At 48.7% G+C, this 11,728-nt stretch overlaps 1 protein-coding gene across 14 annotated transcripts in view; it reads right to left on the bottom strand.

Annotated features, from left to right (window-relative positions):
• Positions 1-11,728, bottom strand: part of ZMYND8 (zinc finger MYND-type containing 8) — a 181,627-nt gene that overhangs the window by 132,806 nt on the left and 37,093 nt on the right. The window contains exon 1 of one of the 14 annotated variants that reach the window (XM_077460594.1): positions 8,854-8,872. The exons of 12 other annotated variants lie outside the window; for them this stretch is intronic. The gene's annotated coding sequence lies outside the window, so the exon portion shown is untranslated. Of the gene's footprint in view, positions 1-7,335; positions 8,791-8,853; positions 8,873-11,728 lie in introns of those variants that run through there. One more of the 14 variants, XM_077460593.1, reaches the window with a different exon arrangement.

Raw genomic sequence — 11,728 nt, 5'->3', positions numbered from 1 at the left:
ATGCTCCTGGATCTAACCAGGGTTAAAAAAAAAAGAAAAAAAAAAATCAGACAGTTTGTAACATGTCTGCAAGGTGTGACAGCACAAGTCATGCACAATCTCTGCTCCAGATGAAAGCACCACACAGCATGAAGCAAAGCCTGTAGGACAAAAGCCTACCGCAGCGACCTATGTAACATGTGTGTGTGTGTGTGAATGGATGGTGGTGGTGGTGGTGTTGCAGGAATGGGGGGGGGGGTTTAGCAGAAAACACTCACCTATCACAGTCTTACTCATTCGGTGGATGTGGAACTTGTGCAGGCTCTTTTTAAGATGGCGTCTGGCAGAACTGCACTGCCCCATTCCTGCACTCTTAGCTAAAATGGAAGCAGTTTATACAAGAGAAGGGGCATCTGTGGACTCAAAAATCTCCCCCATCGGCTTCCCAACACCACCAAAGGGGGGGGGGGGGGGGGGAGATATATAAAAAAAAAAAAAGAACAAAACGCTTTTGGATTTCAGGGGATTTGCAGATGAAAACCAAATGTTTAGAGAAAGAGAAAGGAAAAAAAGAATCAGACAGGAAGACAGACTGGTATGATTTACACGTCACAAAAAACACACTTGGCCAGAACAAAGGTCAAATCTGGACGAGTATATGGGGAGTGTGTGGGGAGTATATGGGGAATGTGTGTGTGGGGGGGGGGGGGATTGGAAGGATCTGGAAAAGTCCTTATGGCCCTATATAGGGGGCATCCTGGGTCCTCCCCATATCCTCTTATGTGGTTATCTGCACCAAATGAGGAGAGGCCCATGTTAATGCATGGAAGGCCTGCTGCACAGGCCCGGTGCCCCCAGCCATTGCTAATAATGCAAAAAACAAGAAGTTTCCTTTTATATTATATTGCTGAATCATGGGAGCCCGGGGTCTAAACTTTTTTTTTTTTTGCACCCACATCCCCATTAAGACCCCTTTAACACCACACCGCTGATAGCGTCGGCGGTAAAACGCCGCTATTTTTAGCGGCGTTTTACCGCCGGATTTGCGGCGCATTTCGCCCACTAGCGGGGCGCTTTTACCCCCCCTGCTAGCGGCCGCGAAAGGGTTAAAACTGCCGGTAATACGCCGCAATAGCGGCGTTTTGTCGGCGGCATTACAACGCTGACCCATTGATTTCAATGGGGAGCAGCGGTGGAGGAGGGGTAAACACACCGCTCCTTCACCGCTCCAAAGAAGCTGCTGGCAGGACTTTTTTCTGACGTCCTGCCAGCGCACCGCTGTAGTGTGAAAGCCCTCGGGGCTTTCACACTACACAAAATGGTGCAGCTTCTTTAGACCCCTTTCACACCAGGGCGTTTTGCAGGCGCTATAGCGTTAGAAATAGCGCCTGCAATCCGCCCTAAAGAAGCTGCACCATTGTGTGCAGTGTGAAAGCCCCGAGGACTTTCACACTGCAGCGGTGCGCTGGCAGGACGTCAGGAAAAGTCCTGCCAGCAGCTTCTTTGGAGCGGTGAAGGAGTGGTGTGTTTACCGCTCCTCCACCGCTGCTCCCCATTGAAATCAATGGGGCAGCGCTGTAATGCCGCCGGCAAAACGCCGCTATTGCCGGTGGTTTTAACCTTTTCGCGGCCGCTAGCGGGGGGTAAAAGCGCCCCGCTAGCGGCCGAAATGCGCCGCAAATCCGGCGGTAAAACGCCGCTAAAAATAGCGGCGTTTTACCGACGACGCTATCAGCGGTGTGGTGTGAAAAGGGTCTTAGGGCGGATTGCAGGCGCTATTTCTAACCCTATAGCTCCTGCAAAACGCCCTGGTGTGAAAGGGGTCTAAGTATATTTTTACATTACAACCACAACATAGATGGGATTTTTATTGGATGGTTTGACAGTTTGGTTGAGAGCACAACCAATGGGAGCGTTACATTTTTTGGCACGTGCTGGAGATGAAACTGGTAAATGGATGGGTTTCATTTATGCTTTTTTTTTTTTTTTCCACATATGGTAAAATCATGGTAATAAATTGTTTACAAGTTAATTTTCCATATAGAGCAGAACATCCACGGTTAGTTGTCCCTTCCATAAAGGCTACACTGTTTTCTCTACGTGTTTCTCCGACAATGGCTTCTTCAGGAGGAGTGATGCCAGAATTTAATAAGCCGTATCCTTATCTATTAAGAGGATTTTACTCCTAGTCCGTGTTTCTAGTGGCAATTTTGTCCCTAGATTTACAAGTGGCACTTGGGCAGTCATAGAAGGGGCAATATGGTCCAAAAGAAAGAGAAAGAAGGGAGGAACGCCAAATTCACTTAAAAGGAGAATTACAGCCAAACAAGTTATAGATAACAGGAGTGCAGTTTGTTCCGCACTTGTGTGACCCGTTTCAGCAGACAGCGGGCTGAAGCCGCTGCCAGCCGAAGTCACAGATCCGGTCCAGGCTTGGGCAAGACTACGACAATGGAGTCGGGATCTGCCCACATGTTTGGACCGGCAACCGACTCAGCCTCTCAGGGAGCTGCTGAGAGGCGGAGCCGGCCTCTCCCACCCCCTCCACAGTCCAGTGCTCCAGTGAGCATGGGGGAGGGGGGCGCAGAGCAGAGAGCTGTGAGAACTGAGAAATCTGCGGCGTTTAATTGCTTGGTTCTCAGTGTTAGAGGTGCCGGGGGACAGATGTGGCATCAGACAGATGCTGCTTCCCCCAGGTTAGTATGAGTCTTAAAAAAACCAAAAACAAAAAAAAAAACCCATGCATCTCTTCTAACATGCAATGCTGATTGGGTGGTTTTACTTGCACTAGGGCAGCATATGCAATGGGCAAGCAGTCCTGTTGGCGTCCCCATGGCTCCAGCTTGCTCTCTTTGGAGTCTGAACTAATATACAGCATCACTGGTAACATATTGCCCCTTCTATGACTGCCCAAGTGCCACTTGCGAATGCAAAAACAAGGAACAGAGGGCGCACCAACCACATTACCTTTGAGATAATTTTATTGTGTAAAAGAGGGGATCCCCCTGTGAAACCTGTCAACATTTGGACAGTCTTTAGGTCAAGGTGACCAGGCTGCTTCGAGTACATATGGACTTTGATGTGCCTTATTGCCGATGTCATTAGTGAGTACACATCTATCTTTTTATTTATTTAATTTTATTTTTTTACACAATAAAATTATCAAAAAAAGGTAATACGCTAGGTTCGTGAGCTCTTTGTTCCTCGTTTTTGCAGTATTTCCTTTGGGTTTCCCCCGACCTGCAGGGGGCAGCAAAACTGGTGCATAACTGGATCTTCTGAAGAGCACGGAGCACAGGAGACTGGTGGTCTTCTTGTGTTTGCATTGGTAATAAACCTTTGCCGTACGCAGATTTCACATTGGGGATTTGGGGACGGTGACAGCCGTAATGTAGGCAGCCATAGGAGAGCAGGACCTGCAAGCCCCACATTCAGAGTCGCGAAAAAAAAAACAGATCCTGGAAGGTTCACCCCCCATAACCCTCATCCAATTGTATGTGTGCATAGCCGCATCAGACCCCCAGCATTTCTATAGACCAGCTCTCTGGGCACCGTGTCCGATAAACCCAATAGCTCTCTTTTCTAAAAAAAAATTGGCAATTTTTTTGGTAGGTTGCCAGGTTTTCCCTCAGCCCTCCGCAATTGCTCGGCTTGGGACTGGCATGCAGATTGTGATAACACATGTGCCAATTTGTACGCACAATTTATTTTTTCGGTCCCACGTTGCACAAAAACAAAACAACAACAGTGAACCAAAAAAAAAAAAAAGGGCACCTAGGATTTGTCATATGGTCCCTTCCCAAAGAGGAACCTTCCCCTGATCCCCTCTCCCTGGGGTGCAAGACTCCTGACAGTGGCAAGAAATGGATGTGTACAGCAGCGCTTGGCCGCGCCACCCGCACTTAGCCAAACAATTCTGCAAACAGAGTAACCAACAGAGCAGATGTTGTAGAAAGAACACAACACAACACAATAGACACCAACAGCGTACTCATTTGGATGGCAATGCATTGGATGAAAACTATGAAAAAGCATTAACTTAAGAGGCGGGGCCTCAAAACACGTTGCTATGGAGGCTTTGTAACACACATCCAGTGGTTCTTCCGGTACCCCGCACCTGCGCAGTGGGGGGGGGGGGGTTTGCCCATCACTGGCGCATTAGCTCGATAAAGTGGTGAGGCCTTGAAACGCATTACTACAGTGACTTTGTGGTGCACATTTGGGGGTTCTTCCAATCCCTGGAACCTGTGCAGTGGGGAGTTTGGCAGTCACTGGCGCCAGAGCGTGCACCCGCTTCCACCCGGCTGTGTTTCCACCTCCCGTCTCCGATTGGCCACCAGGCCGGAAAGCTCAATTCTGCCTCTACACCACACAGTGCGATTGTCTGCAGACCGGGAATATCTCCCATGCAAGTGGATGCATATTTTTTTCCAGCAAGACTGCCAAGGATCTTTCCTTGACTTCTTCCTCACCAACTGCATATGATGGAAGGTTGACTGCAGCTCTTTATACATTGGAGCCATTACTTACCTTCAGACTGAGGACTTGTAGGTTTCCTTTTTATGAGATTAAGGTTTTCATTTATCTCTGGTTATTGGGAAAATAATAAAATTGTATCGTTTTTCATCCAATGCATTGCCATTGAAAAAATTTGTGCGCTGTTGGGGTCTATTGTTTTATGTTACGATTTGGGGGCAAAGCACACTGAGGTCTACCTAGCCAAAAAGGCCCAGCTCGTGATCACCCTGAGCCAATCAATGAGTACTGAATGAGGGGGGCTCTCCATAAGAGAGACCCTCCCAAGGCAGGGTAAGAAGCAATTTAAGAGCCACACATCCGCCCCCCTAGACTTCAGGGTAGGCCAGAAGACCCTGCCCCTGCACAGTGAAAAGCACACATTAACTAGGGCCATTTTCCATTTTAGACAGGTCTCCCTAAACCTACCAGCACAACATCTTTGGAGTTTGGAAGGAAACTGGAGGAAACCCATGCAAGCGCAGGGAGAACATGCAAACTCCATGCAGATTATGTCCGGGTCAAAAATTAAACCAAGGACCCCAGTGCTGCAAGGCATATGTGCAAACCAATAAGCCACTGTGGAGCACTGCAGATCCAATTACAAAAACATCTGATTCTAAGCATTAAACGGGTTAGTTCTTCTTTATAAAAAATAAGAAAACAAAACGCTCTATGCAGTCCACAAACACCATTCCATAAACCAGAAAACTTTGGGTGCCGCTTCAGGTTTTAATCCAAGTTCGGTGACGCTCACTGAGGGTGTTGGCTTGGGAAGAGCCCGTCCTGGCTCAATACATTCAGTAGGAGAGAAGAAATCTCCCGATCGCCGAACACTGACAAGACCCGGTGGTCATAGGAGGTAAAAGCAGACTCAGCCAGCTCCATGCCCCGACGTGTTTCGTCCCACCCTCCGGGGCACAGCCATGGAGTTATGCTCTACCCATATCTGTAGGCCATTTGGGAAGTCAGCCCCAAACACTTTTCGTAGTTTTCACAGCTCTGTCCTGCCTTCTGCTTTAGGAGGGACCAACTGTTAGGATGAGCACCCCCCCTAGCAGTAGACAAGGGAGCGCCCGCCTTCCTCCGAGCCCCACATATGAGCACTGTGCTCTCAGCTGAGCAGATCAGCAAGGCAGCTGAGACGGGAGAGCGCGTTGTAGCTGATGAGGTCACCTGAGGCAACAAGTGGCAGCGCTGCATATGTGAGGGGTTCAGGACGGCGCTCAGACGACTGACACTCAGAAGGACGGCGCTTGCTCTTGTACCACTAGGGAGGGCATTTGGGCAGGCTTCACTCCATGCACAAATGGCCTACAGGTATGAGAAGTGCACCAATTTATATTTTTTTTAAATCTGTTTAGGTTAGGGTTATGGAATGGTGTTCATGGACTGCATAGGGCGTTTATATAGGCTAAACATCCATTAAGGTAAAAAATATGTTTAGGTAGTGGTATGCTCCCTACACTCAACTGAGCCCTCATTTGATCCAGCGCTGTGCCCATCTGCAGGTCTTCTCTCCCCTCAGTTCCTGATCTTACAGGCTTCGATGTCAATCAAAGCCAGTGACGAGGGAGCGTGACCGAGCCCTGTTGTCTGTCTATAGATGCAGGCAGTGCGGCTCAGGAGCGAGGCTGCATGAGAGTCTTCATAGGAAGCCACTTTACATGCCATCAGGGAACTTAAACCCTCATTGTTTTTCACCTCAATGCATTCTACCCCCCTGAACCCGATCTTTCCAGCGACTGGGATAAGCACACCAGCTCTAGCCGGTGTCTCCCAGGTCCTCATTGGATTGATTGATAGCAGCAGGAGCCATTGGCTCCCACTGCCGTCAATCAAATCCAATGACCCGGGGGGGGCGGGGGGGGCATGCTGTGTCAATGGATGCAGCAGCAGGAATCGGGAGTGTGCCCAGAGAAAGCGCTTCTCCATCGGGGCACTCAAGAAGAGGAAGGGGAGCCAGGAGCGCCAGGGAGGGGCCCCAGAAGAGAAGGATCAGGGCCACGCTGCAAAACCCTTGTACAGATGAGGGAATTATGACATGTTTGTTATTTAAAAAAATAAAAATAACGAGATTTTACAACACCTTTAAAGTGATTGAAAACCCTTACAAACCACTTTGACCTACAGGTAAGCCTAGATTAAGGCTTACCTGTAGGTCCAAGCAATATCTCCTAAACCTATATGGTTTAGGAGATATTTGCCCGAAAACGGGCACCGCTGTCTACGGCGCATGCGCCGTAGACAGCGGCGCGCAGGCGCACTGAGCGTGGCAGTTCCAAGAATGGAGCTGCCGCATTTGTTGACTCCCATGAGTGACGTCATCGCGGCTTCGCCGAATGACAGCGGCGGAGCTGCGAGACGCCACCAGCAAGATGGATGCGGCGGACTACAAGGGACAGCGGCGACTTCGCTGGCTCCTGTGTCAGGTAAGTGACACATAATGGGCTACTATGCAATGCATTGTAGTCCATTATGCTTTACCTTTGCAGGGAAAAAAAGAGGAAGTAAACTCATCAGGGTTTACTTCCTCTTTAAGGGGAGGAGGTTCGGAGGCGCTCTGTGCAATTCCATTCCTTTGCACAGAGCAGGCGAGAATAAATCTTGTTTTTCTACATTTGTATTTTTACAAAATTACAGTTTGGCTCAGCTTAATTTGCATCTGAACTGGACAGACAAAACAACCCATGACAGAAAAACCCACCCATTAACAGTTAGATAAGAGAACACTTGTATGTCTGTAGGCTATCTGAGACCCCACCAGGTAACTATTGTATTCGCAGAGAGCGATGCCTGAAGAAAGCCAGCCCCTCCCCCCCCAGGCGCATGTACACTCACCGGACACTTTATTAGGTACACCCGTTCAATTGCTTGCTAACACAAACTGCTAATCAGCCAATCACATGGCATACTTGCTGAAGTTCAAACCGAGCATCAAAATGGGGAAGAAAGAGGATTTAAGTCACTTTGGCATGGTTGTTGCTGCCAGACGGGCTGGTCTGAGCATTTCTGGGACTTTCACACACAACCATCTCTCGGGTTTACAGAAAATAGTGGGGGGGGGGGGAAGGAAAAATATCCAGTGAGCGGCAGTTGTGTGGAGGAAAATGCCTCGTTGAGGTCAGAGGAGAATGGGCAGCCTGGTTCCAGATGATAGAAAGGCAACGGTAACTCAAATACCCACTCGTTACATCCAAGGTATGCAGAATACCATCTCTGAACATACAACACATCCAACCTTGAAGCAGATAGGCTACAGCAGGAGAAGACCACACCGGGTGCCACTCCTGTCCGCTAAGAACAGGAAACTGAGGCTACAACTGGCACAGGATCAACAAAATTGGACAACACACGATTGGAAAAACGTTGCCTGGTCTGAGGAGTCTGGATTTCAGCTGCGACATTCAGATGGTGGGGGTCAGAATTGACCGGGAAACAATATAAAAGCATGGAAGAAAACAACGATCGTTGACGTTGATGGACTTTTTAGGCATAGACAAATTATAAAATTCAAACAATATAAAAGCATGGATCCATCCTGCCCTGTATCAACAGTTCAGAGTAATTTTTGCTGACCATGTCCATCCCTTTATGACTACAGTGTCATCTTCTGATGGTTCCTTTAATGCACCATGTCACAAAGCTCCAATCATCTCACCACTGGACAATGAGGTCCCTTGTCCTCCAATGGCCTCCACACTCACCAGATCTCACCACTGGACAATGAGGTCCCTTGTCCTCCAATGGCCTCCACACTCACCAGATCTCACCACTGGACAATGAGGTCCCTGTCCTCCAATGGCCTCCACACTCACCAGATCTCACCACTGGACAATGAGGTCCCTTGTCCTCCAATGGCCTCCACACTCACCAGATCTCACCACTGGACAATGAGGTCCCTGTCCTCCAATGGCCTCCACACTCACCAGATCTCACCACTGGACAATGAGGTCCCTTGTCCTCCAATGGCCTCCACACTCACCAGATCTCACCACTGGACAATGAGATCCTTGTCCTGCAATGGTCTCCACACTCACCAAATCTCATCCAATAGAGCACCTTTGGGATGTGGTAGAATGGGAGATTGGCACCATGGACGTGCAGCCGGCAAATCCGCAGCAACTGTGAGACGCTATGACGTCACTATTGACCAAAATCTCTGGAGGAACGTTTCCGACACCTTGTATCTATGCAACAAAGAGAAAAGGGGGTCCAACCCGCTACTAGCAAGGTGGACCTAATAAAGTGGCCGATATATATACGCATCAGCGGAAAGATGATGTTCACAGTGTGGCCACATATAAATTTTTGGTTTGCTTTATTCGGGTCTCTTCACCTTTTTTTTTTTCCGCTCACCTGTGTTTCAGGCCTTACATGGAGAATGTGAACATTTACTGGTCTCTCAGTAGGTGTGATCACAGCCAAGAAACGAGCACCCTCCAGATTACAGGAAAAAAAAAAAAAAAAGTCCCGTCTTTGCTGCTTTTTTTCACCGGCACCGTCATTATTGTTGCAGAATGTTCTTACAGGCTTGCCATTTCCAGGAATTTTCTTCCATATCACCTCGATTCAAAACATAGGAAACGAGGGTGCTTTCCAGAGATCTCCTTCCCCTGAGCCGAGGCTGCTCTGCTAGACCAGGAGCCTCGTGACAAACCAAGATGAACGCTGCATGTTTTCACATCTACAGCACGGAAGGAGGAGCTGTGGCCATCATCACACAGATCTCATGTTTTAATATCTTCAGCTTGGGTGTTATACGCACAAAATGTGCATAAAAAAGGCCAATAATTGTTTCAAGCCCGATTTACCCATCAGTATAAATCAACTCAATACATTTCAGTCATGTTAAAAAAAAAAAAAAAAAAAAAAATGATATGTGCGTTTCTACAATTGGCTTTCTTTAAAAAGCAGCTAAAGCCTGAGTAGAAAAGCCTCTTACCTGCCAACATGCCGTAGAGAAGGACCCTCGCTCTCTGTGTGGAAGCAGTGGTTCATCAGCAGAGGTCTGACATGCCCCCTTGCCCCAGTCAGGGACAGCACTCTTTATATTAGCAGGAAAGATGAGCTTTGTCGACTGGAGAGCTTTAGCTATGACTTCATAGGGGAGAGGGTGGTGGATTGAGGGGTTTGGGGGGATTGTTGGGCCTCTGCAGAGAAACTCCTGCTGCTTTTCCATAGAGAGCAAAAAGGTCCTTCTCAGGAAACAGGCTTCTCTATTTAGGCTGTGGCTGCGCTTTAAAAAGTGTTATTAAAATTTCACTTTCGAACTTGTACCTTGAGTCTGTGGACCCAGTGGCGATGACCCAAAGGACAAAACGCGTTGGTCGGAGCTACCGCAGGTGACATCATTATGCCCACGAGATGTTGATCGGGAATTAGTGGCGTTTTATGATGCGATTTACACTTGTAAGTAGTTAAAAACGTAAAGCGGAGCTCCACCCAAAAGGGGAAGCTCTGCTTGTTTGCCTCCCATTCCCCCCTGCTGGCACATTTGGCACCTTTCGGGGGGGGGGGGGGGGGTACCTGGTTTTGGTAGGTACCCGCACATATTCAGACTGACTTCACTGTGGCAAACTCAGCCAGATGTTACCCCACCCCCCCCTCCCACCACTGCCGTGCCATTCACAAACCGCAGCTCACTTCACGCATGAGCAGTAGGCTTAACTGCCAGTTTCCCAGCACCTGAGAGCTGACTGGAAAATCGGCACGGATGAAGGAGCCTGGGAGCTCCTCTTTAATAAAAGCTGGATTTTAAGAATACTATACTATGAAAGATCTTCTTCCTTATGCCTATCATTAAATTACATTTACCACCCAGTGGATGGCTGCGGTCGGTGGGGTGAGCTCCCTCTGATACTTGGGAGTCGTCATCCATCCATCCTTTGTGGGATCTTCCCAAAAACGAAGCCAGAGCTCCTCCCTTTGAGGGATAAAGATCCAGCATTATTGTGAAAAAAAAAAGGAATCCAGTAAGCAGCCTGTGACTGGTGGTGTAAGTGGTGGAGAGTGTCTCTTATCTGCGGGATTACTGGAATTTATTGGCACGTGAATTTTTTCTTTGGACTTTGCACTAAGCACTTTGTTGATTTTTGTGGGACTCTATAAATTGGATTTTCTGAGCACTCACACAAATGTTTTTTTTCCGTTCTTCACTTGATGAATTTCTTATAATTATTTATCTATGCATTTGCGCTTTCTTTTTTGGATAGAGCAACACAATTGGGTTGACTACAAAAAGGCTTACCTGTAGGTAAAGTGAATATCTCCTAAATTTACGATTTAGGCCTCTTTCACACGGGACGGACCAGTAATGATCCGCCCCGTGATGATCCGCTCGCTCAGCGGGGATCGCTCCGTTGTCCCCGCTGAGCCGGCGGCGGACAGGGCGGTCTCCGCACACTGTGCGGGGACCGCCCTGTCAGCTCTCCTCTATGGGGGATCGGATGCGCACGGACCGTCTGTCCGTGTTCATTCGATCCGCTCTGCAGACGGATAGAAAAATAGGATTTTCCTCCGTCTGCAGAATCGGACAGTAGCGGAGGAAATCCCATAGGGATGAATGTATGTCCGTATTTCATCCGCAAACGGATGGATGAAATACGGACATATCGTCCGCATGTGTGAAAGGGGCCTTAGGTGATATTCACACGACAGGCAGCCGGTGACGTCATCGGCGCATGCGCTCTGAAGGAACGGCATACTGTGGCGGACCGCCACAGCTCGGTGCCAAGCGCTCCCCATAGGCACGAGCCGCGTCATCAGGGTCATGGCCACTCACCCAGCCCTAGCCCTTGAACCCGGAAGGAAGACTGCGTGAAATTGTCCACACTGGAGAACCGCGACAATGCTGCCCTGTAGGGCTCCGTGTCCAGGCAAGTCTGTCATAATGTGCTAGTATGTGGTGCATACTAGCTCATTTTGACTTCAAGTAGAGGTACAGTCAAAGCTTGTTTGACTGTACTTCTATGGATCACAGGAATGCAGTCCGTTCTGCACTACTGTGACCCGTTTTCAGCAGACAGCGGACTTAAGCGCCTGCTGTCGGCTGACATCACAGAACCGTTCCAGGCTCACGACTATATGGTTGGAATCCACCTACAGGCTTAGACCGGTGTTCTGGCATATAGTGTCCTGCCATCAGATACTGTCCGCCCCTTAATGCGATTGTGCAGTACGGAGCACAAGAAACTTCGGAAAATCTCCGAAGATGAACGGCGCCTGCGCCGTG

Source organism: Lithobates pipiens, unplaced genomic scaffold, assembly GCF_037356315.1.
Source record: "Lithobates pipiens isolate NorthernLeopardFrog02 unplaced genomic scaffold, aLitPip1_a1.2 Scaffold_28, whole genome shotgun sequence".
NCBI lineage: Eukaryota > Metazoa > Chordata > Amphibia > Anura > Ranidae > Lithobates > Lithobates pipiens.
The sequence above is the reverse complement of the archived record's forward strand: the minus strand, read 5'-3'. Positions and strand labels throughout refer to the sequence as shown.